Source organism: Oncorhynchus mykiss, chromosome 30 (assembly GCF_057628025.1).
Source record: "Oncorhynchus mykiss isolate SJ-2025 chromosome 30, ASM5762802v1, whole genome shotgun sequence".
In the NCBI taxonomy this organism is placed as follows: Eukaryota; Metazoa; Chordata; class Actinopteri; order Salmoniformes; family Salmonidae; genus Oncorhynchus; species Oncorhynchus mykiss.
In genome coordinates this window covers 32464754-32481297 of record NC_143051.1, presented here as the reverse complement: position 1 = coordinate 32481297, position 16544 = coordinate 32464754, and the positions used below count along the sequence as shown (strand labels likewise).

The 16544-nt window shown below is 42.0% G+C and overlaps 2 long non-coding RNA genes across 3 annotated transcripts; one reads left to right on the top strand and one right to left on the bottom strand.

Moving 5' to 3' along the window:
• Window positions 1-2864: 2864 nt before the first annotated feature.
• LOC110488320 (uncharacterized) lies at window positions 2865-7747 on the bottom strand. 2 transcript variants are annotated; one of them, XR_016493718.1, is made up of 4 exons: window positions 7568-7747; window positions 4379-4934; window positions 3494-4256; window positions 2865-3175 (listed from the first exon to the last, which is right to left on the bottom strand). It is a non-coding gene; the product is annotated as an uncharacterized LOC110488320 (long non-coding RNA). The 2 variants fall into 2 exon arrangements; XR_016493717.1 differs by lacking the exon at window positions 2865-3175 and having other exon boundaries at window positions 3314-4256.
• Window positions 7739-14545, top strand: LOC149970265 (uncharacterized). Its single transcript, XR_016493719.1, has 2 exons — window positions 7739-8200; window positions 10895-14545. It is a non-coding gene; the product is annotated as an uncharacterized LOC149970265 (long non-coding RNA).
• The last annotated feature ends 1999 nt before the right edge of the window (window positions 14546-16544 follow it).

Genomic DNA, 16544 nt, shown 5'->3' with positions numbered 1-16544 from the left:
GTAGCAGAGCGCTTTGAGTGGGGCATAGCTGATTGCTGTGAAGTCAGATTGTTCAGTCTTAACCCGTGTTTTATTTCTTGCTTTCATTAAGGTCTGTAACAGGTACACATATTCCAATCCCAACCCATTAATCTGTGCTCAAGAGCTGTAAGGCAACCAGTAAGCAGCTGTAACAGTGAGCTACAGACCGTTTCCTTCATGATACCACACAAAGCAGACAACTCAGAGAGCTGTATTGTAAAGCAACCATATCACTTCCAAAGCACTGGGCTATTTATTTGTAAAAACAACAGCAAAATACAAGAAAAACTGTACAGGTCTAAGAATTGAAAGTACAGAGAGTTTTGGAATGATTCTGTACTCTCTTTCTCCTACCACTGACAAACACATAGGGAAATACAAAAAAAGTGTTATAACATTGAGAAAACACCTATATTTTAATGTGTTTTGAAGACAGAATCACCATTTGCATGACCCTTTCCCAACACTTGTCAACAATTTTGGTGGAAACCCCTGGTTCACACCTTGATGTGGATTGTGTTTAGTCTGTACTGCAGATTGGATTAGATTTAGGCCGGTGACGCCGTTACGGTTTGTTGTTCCTAGTTCATTGTGCTAATCAGACTCAGACATGAGTAACACCATAGCTGCATCCATTATTTAGTTGTGCCTTAGACAATATGGGAGACATTTGTATTATCTACGAACTAACTTGCAAATCCAACTTGTAGGCTAACATCACCTAGCTTGTAATTAGCTAGCCTGCCTCGCTAGCCTCATCAAATGATAACTGTGCATAACCAGAAGTATCTAGAAAATACACAATACACTTGTATTAACTACGACGACCTAACTAAGTTGTAATGAGGTAGCTACGCAAACATTAGCTAAAAAAAAGTGTTATATAGTTGAGAAAACATCTATACTTTCATGTGTTTTGAAGACAGAGTCACATTTTGGCATGACCCTTTCCTAATACCTGTCAACTATCATGATATTTTGGTGGAAACCCCTGGTTCGTAACTTGTTTAGTCTGTACTCGCATTGTTTTTGTCTGTACCTCAGTCTTGTTGAGTCAAAACCTCTGTAGTCATAATTAGGGTCTGTGTCACTGATCTGTTCTTATACGTCCATAGAATGGTGACACCGCATCTCTAGGGGTTGAACACCACCTGTGGTTCCACCAATCACGTGTCAGAGATGTAGAGTGGATCACAGGACTGGATTTCTATCACGGTAACACCTATTCCGGAACTTCTAAGAATAAAGACTCGCCCAACTGCTGCCATTCACAGAAAGCCTTGAAATGAATGATCTTTTGAAATATACCTATATTTATAAAGGCATTTGATAATTATGATGGAAATGTTTTGTATAATATATGTATATACAGTGAGTGTACAAAACATTAAAAACTCTTTCCATGACAGACTGACAGGTGAATCCAGGTGAAAGCTATGATCCCTTATTGATGTCACTTGTTAAATCCACTTCAATCAGTGTAGATGAAGGGGAGGAGACAGGTTAAAGAAGGATTTTTATGGTAACAACGACTGAGATATCTGTCCTGTTCTGTACAGGACAATGGAACCCTCTGTGCTTCTGTATTCTTCTTTCAGGTGGAATATGAACTTTAAATATATACACTGAGTGTACAGAACATTAAGAACACCTGCTCATTCCATGACATAGACTGACTAGGTGAATGCCATGATCCCTTATTGATGTCACCTGTTAAATCCACTTCAATCAGTGTCGTTGAAGGGGACGAGACAGGTTTAAGAATGATTTTTAAGCCTTGAGACAATTGAAACATGGATTGTGTATGTGTTCCATTCACAGTGTGAATGGGCAGGACAAAATCATTATATAAGTGCCTTTGAACGAGTTATGGTAGTAGGTGTCAGGCGCATTGGTTTGAGGGTGTCAAGAACTGCAATACTGCTGGGTTTCACACACTAAACAATTTCCTGTGTGTATCAGAATGGTCCGCCAATTTTCTGTCATGGACAAAGGAACTCAACGGGTGTGATGATATTAACAAAAATGTTGATCTGAATGTGCAAATAGTCAGGAATGATTCGCAAGGAAGGTGGATACTTTTGAATAGTCGTCTTGACTACTTCCTTGTCTCTTTCTCTCTTGCATCAAAGGTTCAAAAACGTTTTAATAGGAGACAGAATGCCATTGGATCATCATCGAATTGGCATTCACATATTGGAAATTTAATCAAAGTTTACTGGAGGACAACTTATTTTTAACTAAGACAAAATCATTTATAACTGAATCTTTCCAGTATAATATAGGTTCAGCAAATTCACTTATTGTTTGGGATACCTTTAAATGTACCTTCAGGTGTCATTCAATTCAATATTCATCAATAATAAAAAAGCAGTTTCTGGCTAAAGAGACAAGACTAACAAGGGAAATCCATGAACTAATAGTACAGATAGATAGCAATACAAATGATACTACAGAGATACAAAATAAGTTGGAGGAAAAACAAAAAGAACTTGAGGAACTTATTCAAGAACGATCTAATGTAATCTATTACAAAAATAAAGCAAATTGGATGGAATATGCAGAAAAATTCACAAAATTCTTCCTGAATCTCCAATACAGGAACGCTAACAAAAATAATTTGCAGAAACTCATTACTGAAGACGGAGTCATCTATGATTCTCCGAATGATATTTTAAAAGAGGAAGCTAATTATTTTAGGCAGATGTTCTCTTTTCCGTCTCATCCTCTCCCACTGAATGAATATTATGGTAAGAAATTATTTCCATATAATATAAAAAATGGAAAATTAACACATTTACAGAAAGACCCATCAACGCTCATAATGATAAAGTGAAAACATGTTTTATATATTTTTTTGCAATTTTATTGAAAAGGAAATACAGAAATATCTCATTTACATACGTTTTCACACCTTTGGCAGCAATTACAGCTGTGTCTTTCTGTGTACATCTCTAAGAGCTTTCCACACCTGGATCATTCTTTTATTCAAGCTCGGTCAAATTGGTTGTTGATCATTGCTAGACAACCATTTTCAGGTCATGCCATAGATTTTTTAGTAGATTTAAAACTAACTTGGACACTCGGGAACATCCACTGTCTTCTTGGTAAGCAACTCCAGTGTAGATTTGGCCTTGAGTTTTAGGTTGTTGTCCTGATGAAAGGTGAATTCATGTAATTCAAAAATCATGTTAAACACTTATTGCATGCAATTTATTATGTGACTTGTTAAGCACATTTTTACTCCTGAACTTTATTAGGCTTTCCATAACAAAGGGTTTGAATACTTGACTCAAGACATTAGAGCTTTTATTTTTTTTACATTTCTAAAAACATAATTCCACTTTGACATTATGGTATAGGGTGTGTAGGCCAGTGACCAAAACATCTTAATTCAATCCATTTTAAATTCATGCTTTAACACCACAAAAATCTGAAAAAGTAAAATGGTGTCATCTGTCTGTCAACTCACTTTCAGTGACCGCTGTTGAGGAGAAGCACACATTGTTGGGGAGACCAAAAATGCTGTAACCCAGCAATGACTACTGCCTACTGTATCATCCAGTCTTTGTCAATGCAATAGCAAGAGATCCCTCATGCCAGTGTGGAACTCATTCACTGTGGACAAACCTGTAAGAGTTCCATGTCATTTCATCTAAAGGCCATCATTTTTACAAATCAAGACACATTCATTTGAACTCTCGGTTAGAAGGTCTAACTTTATGTGAATGTCATGATATTTGTGCACCCACAAGTGTTTACATGATCTATTCTTTACCATTAGCTATGATGAGTAAACAACGCCTCTCAGAAATCAACTTTGATTGAAGTCTCTCACAGCTGTTTCCCCCCACTCAATTACAACAAAAACCTCCCGCAGGTTGAGTTCAATAACTAGAGGTAGCTTGTATGGTGAGATGCCAGAGGTTTCTGGTGGTAATGGGGTTACCTTGGAAAAAATGTCAGCGTGGTCATACCTTCCGGTGTGGTGTCTTGTATACAGCAGCAGTTCCCGGATCCTGGTGCATAATACACAGGGTTTCTCCCTCCCAATATTGACTGATACCATTCAATAATAAAGAAACACTTTACAAGTAAAAGTTGCGTCTAGTAAAATGTTAATGCCGAGTGGCAGGTCTCTCTCCATTTAGAGACATCAGTATAAAGCCTGTCTGTCGTTCAGGACTCCATCACATCATCTTGCAATTCTCCAAGTGCCGGCTCCATAGATGCATCTATGAACACATACACAGTCACTGTTCCACTGTTCTATTACCAATGGTAGTTAAAATAGGTTAAACAGTATCTGACAAAGAAACATATATGTTGAAGTTTGAACAGGTGAGACTAAACTTACTTTATTCTGGTCTCCCCATCGACGACCGTTGGTGTGCAGGCAAGAGGTGAGGCTGGGGGTGAGGTTTTAGCCTGTGCGCCTTTGATGGGCACGGCAGCATAGATCAGCTCTTGGCCCCATATCAAAGATACTGGTCGATCACACAGAGCACAGATTACCTTATCAATGGTGGTTGTGAATAGTATGGTGGAACCAGCATGATCACTGCATTCACCTTTATATTTCACTTCAGATATCACAAAATGTGAAGTGAAATAGAATGGTAAATGTAGTGATCAGGCTAGTTCCACTAGCCTGGTTATGAAGGTGAATTGGGACAAAACTCAAAACTGTTTTGAACTTAGACCAGGTCAAATGTCACCAATCTGATTCAAGTGTCCTCCCTGTTCCATTTAAAGAAATTCTCACAGCGAGGCATGTCTGCTTGATGCTAAGGGTCCCCTTGCTGGTCTTCTCTATGTTGCATGTTTAGCTTCAAACTGGACATCTCTCGAACAACTGCAGCAGGCAATCCTCATAAACAATGTACTTCCTCATCAGGTGGTGTTGGCTGAGGCTGTGACAGGGTGATACAATTTTATTATAAAAAGGACAAAGCTTTTTGATACTGCACTTCACAACAAAAATGACTACCACTTGTATCTGCTTGTCTGGGTAATTAACCTACTAGTTTATCAAACCAGGTATTTTTTTTTACAACTTTTCACATTACACACATTACCGTTGTCGATGAAGACGTCTGTGTCATTCAGGTAGTAACTCGAGTCAAGCTAATTCTAGGTCGTCACTAGTTACCACAGAAACAAAGTCACAAAGGCTGACGATTTCTACAATTTCCCTACTTAAAATGGGATTATAAACATAACCTTAACCACACTGCTAACCTTATGCCTAACACCTAAATTAAGTACATGTTTGTTTTCATAAGTTTTTGTTTTCATACATTTTCATAATACACTGCTCAAAAAAATAAAGGGAACACTTAAACACCACAATGTAACTCCAAGTCAATCACACTTCTGTGAAATCAAACTGTCCACTTAGGAAGCAACACTGATTGACAATAAATTTCACATGCTGTTGTGCAAATGGAATAGACAACAGGTGGAAATTATAGGCAATTAGCAAGACACCCCCGATAAAGGAGTGGTTCTGCAGGTGGTGACCACAGACCACTTCTCAGTTCCTATGCTTCCTGGCTGATGTTTTGGTCACTTTTGAATGCTGGCGGTGCTTTCACTCTAGTGGTAGCATGAGACGGAGTCTACAACCCACACAAGTGGCTCAGGTAGTGCAGCTCATTCAGGATGGCACATCAATGCGAGCTGTGGCAAGAAGGTCTGCTGTGTCTGTCAGCGTAGTGTCCAGAGCATGGAGGCGCTACCAGGAGACAGGCCAGTGCATCAGGAGACAGGCCAGTACATCAGGAGACGTGGAGGAGGCCGTAGGGAGGCAACAACCCAGCAGCAGGACCGCTACCTCCGCCTTTGTGCAAGAGGAGCCCTGCAAAATGACCTCCAGCAGGCCACAAATGTGCTGTGTCTGCTCAAACGGTCAGAAACAGACTCCATGAGGGTGGTATGAGGGCCCGACATCCACAGGTGGGGGTTGTGCTTACAGCCCAAAACCGTGCAGGATGTTTGGCATTTGCCAGAGAACATCAAGATAGGCAAATTCGCCACTGGCGCCCTGTGCTCTTCACAGATGAAAGCAGGTTCACACTGAGCACATGTGACAGACGTGACAGAGTCTGAAGACGCCGTGGAGAACATTCTGCCGCCTGCAACATCCTCCAGCATGACCGGTTTGGCGGTGGGTCAGTCATGGTGTGGGGTGTCATTTCTTTAGGGGGCCGCACAGCCCTCCATGTGCTCGCCAGAGGTAGCCTGACTGCCATTAGGTACCAAGGTGAGATCCTCAGACCCCTTGTGAGACCATATGCTGGTGCGGTTGGCCCTGGGTTCCTCCTAATGCAAGACGATGCTAAACCTCATGTGGCTGGAGAGTGTCAGCAGTTCCTGCAAGAGGAAGGCATTGATGCTATGGACTGGCACATCTGGGACATCATGTCTCGCTCCATCCACCAACGCCACGTTGCACCACAGACTGTCCAGGAGTTGGCAGATGCTTTAGTCCAGGTCTGGGAGGAGATCCCTCAGGAGACCATCCGCCACCTCATCAGGAGCATGCCCAGGCATTGTAGGGAGGTCATACAGGCACGTGGAGGCCACACACACTACTGAGCCTCATTTTGACTTGTTTTAAGGACATTACATCAAAGTTGGATCAGCCTGTAGTGTGGTTTTCCACTTTAATTTTGAGTGTGACTTCAAATCCAGACCTCCATGGGTTGATAAATTTGATTTCCATTGATAATTTTTGTGTGATTTTGTTGTCAGCACATTCAACTATGTAAAGAAAAAATGTAATAAGAACATTCATTCAGATCTAGGATGTGTTATTTTAGTGTTCCCTTTATTTTTTTGAGCAGTGTATAACCAATTATGACTTTGTGGCTGTGGAAAACAACTAGTGGAAACCCCTAATTCTATGTTTTACAGATGAAGACTGACTGTGGCTCCAGATTGTATTAAATCTAGGCCGATGACGCCGTTACATTTTGTTGCTCATAGTTCACTGTATTAGTCAGACATAAATTAGCTGCCACCATATCTGCATCTATTATTTAGTTTTGCCCTAGACCAATGGTTCCTAACTCCGGTCCTCGAGTACCCTCAACAGTACACATTTTAATTGTAGCCCCAGACAAGTACCCCTAATTCAGTTTGTCAGCTAATGATCAGGCCCTCAATTAGTTTAATCAGGATTGTTTGTCTGAGACTACAACAAAAATGTGTGCTGTTGAGTGTACTTGAGGACCGGAGTTGGGAACCACTGCCATAGACAATACTTGTATGAGCTTTGAACTAATATTAACTTGCAAATTCGACATGTAAACTAAAGTTAGTTAGCCAGTATCTGGCTAGCCTGCCTCGCTAGAATTATCTAATTAGAATGTTACATAACCAGCAGTATTTGTCATTTTCTAGGGAGCAAACTACGCAAACGTTAGCTAAAATATTAGCTAGCCTGCCTTGCTTTATGAAAAGATAGCTACCTAGCTAACGTAAATAACCACATCGTTAGCTAAATTATACCAGAGAGGTCAATATATCAGGTTATACTCACCACCACCGGTTGTTGCAAACACACAATGCTAGCGTTGCTGGTACCGACAAACTCCAAGCGCCTATTACGATCATATACCAGGGTCCTTCGACAGTGCATGCAAACAGCCGAATTTTGGCTCAGGGGGCATGGTCAATCCATATAGGGCCATGATCCTTCTTTGAAAGCATTGGGGGCGATGAAGTTCCATTCAATGAAGGGAAGCAGAGGTCGAAAGAACGATTTGCACGTGGAGTTTGTCAAAACGGAGCCTGATTTGTTGACATGATTGTAATCCAAACCCAACCTTGATTTACTAAGGTTCCAAACTTAGTTTTAGACGAGACTGACTTTATGACCAACGTTATCCTATTTACACTTTGTGGTCAATTGTGACACTAGAATAAATGTTTCAGACTTATATCGATGCCACATCGGCCGGTTTCAAAGGGATTAGCTGCTTTTTGGGACAGTCGCTCTATAAAGGAAGGGTAGAATGTAATTTGACACATACAAAGTACACGGGCCATCCTTATCAAAACGCATTTAGGAAGATCCGAGGTTCCTCTTGTCTACTCTAATGCTCTCCTTGGATATTTTTAAAAGGATGTGGAGAGAGGACACGAGGAATTCACGAAGGACTAATAATATAATGTAGGTCAAAAATAAACTGTTGCTTTTCTAGTCTTACCCCCTCACTAAAATAACAATCTACTTCTTCCAGGCATCCCAACTGTCAAAATAATGAGGAATATAGTCTTAGGAATATACGTCATTGTTTGTGTTATTTCAGATCTCATCAATACATCAGAGGAGTATTGCACTCTATTGATGAGCAATGTTGTACCCATGTATCCTGAGTTTAAGAGTGCTTACACACTTCAGTCCGAGACAACTCCCTCTTGCTTCCTTTTAAACATTTTTTTCCTCTCTAGGACACTCACTGCATTCTTAATTTAGCTCGTCTTTGTATATTGTACATTCGGAAAGTATTCAGATCCCCTTCCCCTTTTCCACATTTTGTTACGTTACAGCCTTATTTATATAAGTATTCAGACCCTTTCCTATGAGACTCGAAGTTGTGCTCAGGTGCATCCCTGTTTCCATTGATCATCTTTGAGATGCTTCTACATCTTGATTGGAGTCCACTTGTGGTAAATTCAATTGATTGGACATGATTTAGAAAGGCACACACCCGTCTATATAAGGTCCCACAGTTGACAGTGCATGTCAGAGCAAAAATGGAAGAAGTTTGGAACCACCAAGGCTCTTCCTAGAGCTGGCTGCCCAGCCAAACTGAACAATCTGAGGAGAAAAGCCTTGGTCTGGGAGGTGACCAAAAACCCGATGGTCACTCTGACAGAGCTCCAGAATTCCTCTGTGGAGATGGGAGAACCTTCCAGAAGGACAAACATCTCTGCAGCACTCCACCAACCAGGCCTTTATGGTAGAGCGGCCAGACGGAAGCCACACCTCAGTAAAAGGCTCATGACAGCCCGGTTGGAGTTTGCCAAAAGCCACCTAAAGGACTCTCAGACCATGACAAACAAGATTCTCTGGTCAAATTAAACCAAGATTGAACTATTTGGCCTGATTTCCAAGCGTCTGGAGGAAACTGGGAGACTAGTCAGAATCGAGGGATATATGAACAGAGCAAAGTACAGAGAGATCCTTGATGAAAACCTATTCCAGAGCGCACAGACCTCAAACTGGGGCAAAGATTCACCTTCCAACATGACAACGACCCTAAGCACACAGCCAAGACAACGCAGGAGTGGCTTCGGGACAAGCCTCTGAATTTCTTTGAATGGCCCAGCCAGAGCCAGGACTTGAACTCGCTCGAACACACCTTAAATTAGCTGTGCAGCGACCCTCCCCATCCAACCTGACAGAGCTTGAGAGGATCTGCAGAGAAGAATTGTAAACTCCCCAAATATAGGTGTGCCAAGCTTGCAGCGTCATACTCAAGAAGACTTGGGGCTATAATCACTGGCAAAGGTGCTTCAACAAAGTACTGAGTAAAGAGTCTGAATATTTATGTAAATGTGAATTTATAATAACCTGTTTTTTCTTTGTCATTATGGGGTATTGTCTGTAGATTGAGGGGGAAAAAACAATTTAATCAATTTTAGATTAAGGCTGTAATGTAACAAAATGTGCAAAAAAGTGAAGGGGTCTGAATACTTTCCTCACTGTATACATACAAGAAAATCTTAGAAATCTCACAAAAGGGAATCATGAAACACGTAGTGTAGCAGAGCGCTTTGAGTGGGGCATAGCTGATTGCAGTGAAGTCAGATTGTTCAGTCCTAACCCGTGTTTTATTTCTTGCTTTCATTAAGGTTTGTAACAGGTACACAGATTCCAATCCCAACCCATTAATCTGTGCTCAAGAGCTGTAAGGCAACCAGTGAGCAGCTGTAACAATCAGTTTACAGACCGTTTCCTTCATGATACCACACAAAGCAGACAACTCAGAGAGCTGTATTGTAAAGCAACCATATCACTTCCAAAGCACTGGACTATTTATTTGTAAAAACAACAGCAAAATACAAGAAAAACTGTACAGGTCTAAGAATTGAAAGTACCGAGAGCTTTGGAATGATTCTGTACTCTCTTTCTCCTACCACTGACAAACACATAGGGAAATACAAAAAAAGTGTTATAACATTGAGAAAACACCTATATTTTAATGTGTTTTGAAGACAGAATCACCTTTTGCATGAAACTTTCCCAACACTTGTCAACAATTTTGGTGGAAACCCCTGGTTCACACCTTGATGTGGATTGTGTTTAGTCTGTACTGCAGATTGGATTAGATTTAGGCCGGTGACGCCGTTACGGTTTGTTGTTCCTAGTTCATTGTGCTAATCAGACTCAGACATGAGTAACACCATAGCTGCATCCATTATTTAGTTGTGCCTTAGACAATACGGGAGACATTTGTATTATCTACGAACTAACTTGCAAATCCAACTTGTAGGCTAACATCACCTAGCTTGTAATTAGCTAGCCTGCCTCGCTAGCCTCATCAAATGATAACTTTGCATAACCAGAAGTATCTAGAAAATACACAATACACTTGTATGAACTACGACGAACTAACTAAGTTGTAATGAGGTAGCTACGCTAACGTTAGCTAAAAAAGTGTTATATAGTTGAGAAAACATCTACACTTTCATGTGTTTTGAAGACATTTTGGCATGATATTTTGGTGGAAATCCCCTGGTTCGTAACTTGTTTTTCTGTACTCGTATTGTTTTTGTCTGTACCTCAGTCTTGTTGAGTCAACACCTCTGTAGTCATAATTAGGGTCTGTATCACTGATCTATTCTTATACCTCCATAGAATGGTGACACCGCATCTCTACGGGTTGAACACCACCTGTGGTTCCACCAATCACGTGTCAGAGATGTAGAGTGGATCACAGGACTGGATTTCTATCACGGTAACACCTATTCCGGAACTTCTAAGAATAAAGACTCGCCCAACTGCTGCCATTCACAGAAAGCCTTGAAATGAATGATCTTTTGAAATATACCTATATTTATAAAGGCATTTGATAATTATGATGGAAATGTTTTGTATAATATATGTATATACAGTGAGTGTACAAAACATTAAAAACTCTTTCCATGACAGACTGACAGGTGAATCCAGGTGAAAGCTATGATCCCTTATTGATGTCACTTGTTAAATCCACTTCAATCAGTGTAGATGAAGGGGAGGAGACATGTTAAAGAAGGATTTTTAAGCCTTGAGACAATTGAGACATGGATTGTGTATAGTGGGGAGAACAAGTATTTGATACACTACCGATTTTGCAGGTTTTCCTACTTACAAAGCATGTAGAGGTCTGTAATTTTTATCATCATTTTTATCACTTCAACTGTGAGAGACGGAATCTAAAACAAAAATCCAGAAAATCACATTGTATGATTTTTAAGTAATTCATTTTCATTGTATTGCATGACATAAGTATTTGATCACCTACCAACCAGTAAGAATTCCAGCTCTCACAGACATGTTAGTTTTTCTTTAAGAATCCCTCCTGTTCTCCACTCATTACCTGTATTAACTGCACCTGTTTGAACTCGTTACCTGTATAAAAAGACACCTGTCCACACACTCAATCAAACAGACTCCAACCTCTCCACAATGGCCAAGACCAGAGAGCTGTGTAAGGACATCAGGGTTAAATTGTAGACCTGCACAAGGCTGGGATGGGCTACAGGACAATAGGCAAGCAGCTTGGTGAGAAGGCAACAACTGTTGGCGCAATTATTAGAAAATGGAAGAAGTTCAAGATGAAGGTCAATCACCCTCGGTCTGGGGCTCCATGCAAGATCTCCCCTCGTGGGGCATCAATGATCATGAGGAAGGTGAGGGATCAGCCCAGAACTACACGGCAGGACCTGGTCAATGACCTGAAGAGTGCTGGGACCACAGTCTCAAAGAAAACAATTAGTAACACACTACGCCGTCATGGATTAAAATCCTGCAGGGCACATAAGGTCCCCCTGCTCAAGCCAGCGCATGTCCAGGCCCGTCTGAAGTTTGCCAATGACCATCTGGATGATCCAGAGGAGGAATGGGAGAAGGTCATGTAGTCTGATGAGACAAAAATAGAGCTTTTTGGTCTAAACTCCACTCACCGTGTTTGGGGGAAGAAGAAGGATGAGTACAACCCCAAGAACACCATCACAACCGTGAAGCATGGAGGTGGAAACATCATTCTTTGGGGATGCTTTTCTGCAAAGGGGACAGGACGACTGCGCCGTATTGAGGGGAGGATGGATGGGGCTATGTATCGCGAGATCTTGGCCAACAACCTCCTTCCCTCAGTAAGAGCATTGAAGATGGGTCGTGGCACCTGGTAACCTTGGTTAGCGCGCACTGCGCCCGGCCCGCCACAGGAGTCGCTGGTGCGCGATGAGACAAGGATATCCCTACCGGCCAAGCCTATGATTAAATGAGATGACAGGCTATTTTATCAAATTGATTACCTACTGTTTAATTGATTACGTGATTGAATTAAACTAGGAAACAATTAACTCATTAGTAACCTGGGGCACCAAGGAAGAGTGTTCATAGAGCTGCTGTCTTCTGAGAGACTGCCATTGTCCTTTGAATAATCTTTCTGGTCGTAGTGTTGTAGAGCGGACATGTTTAAGTACCCTCAGTTCTTAGGAGATTGTCTGTCCTTTCCTAGGCCACATACGTTTACAGCTGCAGCTGATAACTCGACGTGTAGGATGTATCACTTCTTCTTTAGTGAATAATAGTTAAAAGTTCATACCAAGTTACCAAAATCAACTTGTGCTGTATTCTGGCTAGTGTTGTCGAAATTCACCATTCCAGCATGGTGATCATCACCTGCATGTTGAAATTCACCCTTCTAAACATTAGGACAGTAGTCCTCACATTTCTGGAACTATGTGTTAATGATTGTTACACAAGCTTTTGTACTAGGGAGGAGAAGGGGTGTGTATCATCCTTCTAACCAATGTCTGTGCTCCTGTGGGTGGGGTAACTGATTGAGCATAAGTTTACTTTTGAAACAATTATTTTATTTAGGAGGCTTAAATTACATTTAATCTTTTCTCAAATAGTTTCATATTTAGACATTAACGATATCTCCACTCCCGCTGATCCAAAACAAAATCCCCACAAGGGTGTGTTCTCAGCCCTCTCCTGTACTCCCTGTTCACCTACGACTGTGTGACCATGCACGCCTGATTACCAACAACGACGAGACAGCCTACAGGGAGGAGGTGAGGGCCCTCGGAGTGTGGTGTCAGGAAAATAACCTCTCACTCAATGTCAGCAAAACAAAAGAGATTATTGTGGACTTCAGGAAACAGCAGAGGGCGCACCCCCCTATCCACATCGAAGGGACAGCAGTGGAGAAGTAGAAAGTTTTAAGTTCCTCGATGTACATATCACTGACAAACGGAAATGGTCCATGCCCCCTCTTCAACCTCAAGAGGCTGAAAAAATGTGTCTTGTCACCGGAAACCCTTAGTAACTTTTACAGGTGCACAATTGAGAGCACCCGGTACGGCAACTGCACCACCATCAACCGCAAGGCTCTCTAGAGGGTGGTGCGGTCTGCACAACGCATCGCCAGGGGCAAACTACCTGCCCTTCAGGACACCTACAACACCCGATGTCACAGTAAGGCAAAAAAGATCATCGCATTACTCATCTCATGTATATACTGTATCCTACACTATCTATTCTATACTATCTATTGCATCTCAGCCGCTCTGTCACTGCTCATCCAAATATTTTATACTTATATATATATTCTCATCTCATTCCTTTACTAGATTGTGTGTATTAGGTTTTGTTAGATATTAGGTTTTGTTGTGGAATTGTTATATATTACCTGTTAGATACCGCTGCACTTTCGGATCTAGAACCATAAGCATTTTGCTACACTCGCAATAACATCTGCTAACCATGTGTGTGACAAATAAAATTTGATTTTTGATTTGAAAGAAAGTTAAGCTGCAGCTGGCCCAGAACAGAGCGACATGTCTTGCTCTTCATTGTAATCAGAGGGATGATATAAGTACTATGCATGCCAGTCTCTCTTGGCTAAGAGTTGTGGAGAGACTGACTGCATCACTTCTTCTTTTTATAAGAAACATTAACGTGTTAAATTCCAAATTGTTTGCATATTCAACATACACACAGCTCTGATACACACACTTACCCCACCAGACATGCCACTAGGGGTCTTTTCACAGTCCCCAAATCCAGAACAAATTCAAGAAAGCATTCAGTATTATATAGAGCCATTATTGCATGGAACTCCGTTCCATCTCATATTGTATTGCACAAATAAACAGCAAACCTGGTTTCAAAAAACAGTAAAGCAACACCTCACGGCACAACACCTCTCCCCTATTTGACCTAGATAGCCTACGTATAAATGCATACACACAAACTATGTGTGCATTTAAAATAAAATGTATGTAGTTCTGTCTTTGAGCTGTTCTTGTCTATTAATGTTTTGTATTGTGTCATGTTTCATGTTAAGTGTGGACCCCAGCAAGAGTAGCTGCTGCTTTTCAACAAATCAAATTGTATTAGTCACATGCCCCAAATACAACAGGTGTAGTAGACCTTAGAGTGAAATGTTTACTTACGAGCCCCTAACCAACAATGCAGTTTAAAAGAAAATACAGATAAAAGTAACAAGTAATTAAAGAGCAGCAGTGAAATACCAATAGCGAGACTATATACAGGGGGGTACCGATACAGAGTCAATGTGCAGGGCACCGGTTATTTGAGGTAGTATGTACATGTAGGTAGAGTTATTAAAGTGACTATGCATAGATGACAACAGAGAGTAGCAGTGGTGTAAAGAGGGGGGGGGGGGCATTGAAAATAGCCTGGGTAGTCATTAGACTAGATGTTCAGGAGTCTTATGGTTTGGGGGTAGAAGCTGTTTAGAAGCCCCTTGGACCTAGACTTGGTAGCAGAGAGAACAGTAAATGACTAGGGTGGCTGGAGTCTGAGAATTTTTAGGGCCTTCGTCTGACACCGCCTGGTGTAGAGGTCCTGGATGGCAGGAAGCTTGGCCCCAGTGATGTACTGTGCTGTTCGCATTACCCTCTGTAGTGCCTTGCGGTCGGAGGCCGAGCAGTTGCCATACCAGGCAGTGGTGCGCTCAATGGTGCAGCTGTAGATCTGAGGATCTAGATCTGAGGGGGAATAGGTTTTGTTGTGTCCTCTTCTCAACTGTCTTGGTGTGCTTGGACCATGTTAGTTTGTTGGTGATGTGGACACCAAGGAACTTGAAGCTCTCAAACTGCTCCACTGCAGCCCAGTCGATGAGAATTGGGGCATGCTTGGTCCTTCTTTTCCTGTAGTCCACCTTTGTCTTGATTACGTTGAGGAAGAGGTTGTTGTCCTAGCACCACATGGCCAGGTCTCTGACCTCCTCCCTATAGGCTGTCTCATCGTTGTCGGTGATCGGGCCTACCACTGTTGCGTCATCGGCAAATTTAATGATGGTGTTGGAGTCGTGCCTGGCCGTGCAGTCATGAGTGGACAGGGAGTACAGGAGGGGACTGAGCACGCACCCCTGAGGGGCTCCTGTGTTGAGGATCAGAGTGATGAGTGTGTTGTTACCTACCCTTGCCGCCTGGGGGTGATCCGTCAGGAAGTCCATGATACAGTTGCAGAGGGAGGTGTTCCGTCCCAGAGACCTTAGCTTATTGATGAGTCTTGAGGGCGCTATGGTGTTGAATGCTGAGCTGTAGTCAATGAATAACATTCTCACATAGGTGTTCCTTTTGTCCAGGTGGGAAAGGGCAGTGTGGAGTACAACGGCGATTGCATCATCTGTGGATCTGTTGGGGCGGTATGCAAATTGGAGTGGGTCTAGGGTTTCTGGGAAGATGGTGTTAATTGGAGTCATGACCAGCTTTTCAAGGCACTTCATGGCTACAGACGTGAGTGCTATGGGTCAGTAGTCGTTAAGGCAGGTTACCATTAAGGCACAAGGACAATGGTGGTCTGCTTGAAACATGTATTACAGACTCGGACCGGGAGAGGTTGAAAATGTAAGTGAAGACACTTGCCAGTTGGTCAGTGCATGCTCACAGTACACGTCCTGGTAATCCATCTGGCCCCGTGGCCTTGTGAATGTTGAGTTGTTTAAAGGTCTTACTCACATTGGCTGCGGAAAACGTGATCACACAGTCTTCCGGAACAGCTGGTGCTTTCATGAATGTTTCAGTGTTATTTGCCTCGAAGCGAGCATAGAAGTAGTTTTGCTCGTCTTGTAGGCTAGTTTCACTGGGCAGCCCTTTGTAGTCTGTAATGGTTTGCAAGCCCTGCCACATCCGACGAGCGTCAGAGCCAGTGTAGTACGATTCGATCTTAGCCTTGTACTGACGCTTTGCCTGTTTGATGGTTCGTCAGAGGTCATATCAGGATTTCTTATAAGCTTCCCGCTCCTTGAAAGCGGCAGCTCTAGGTT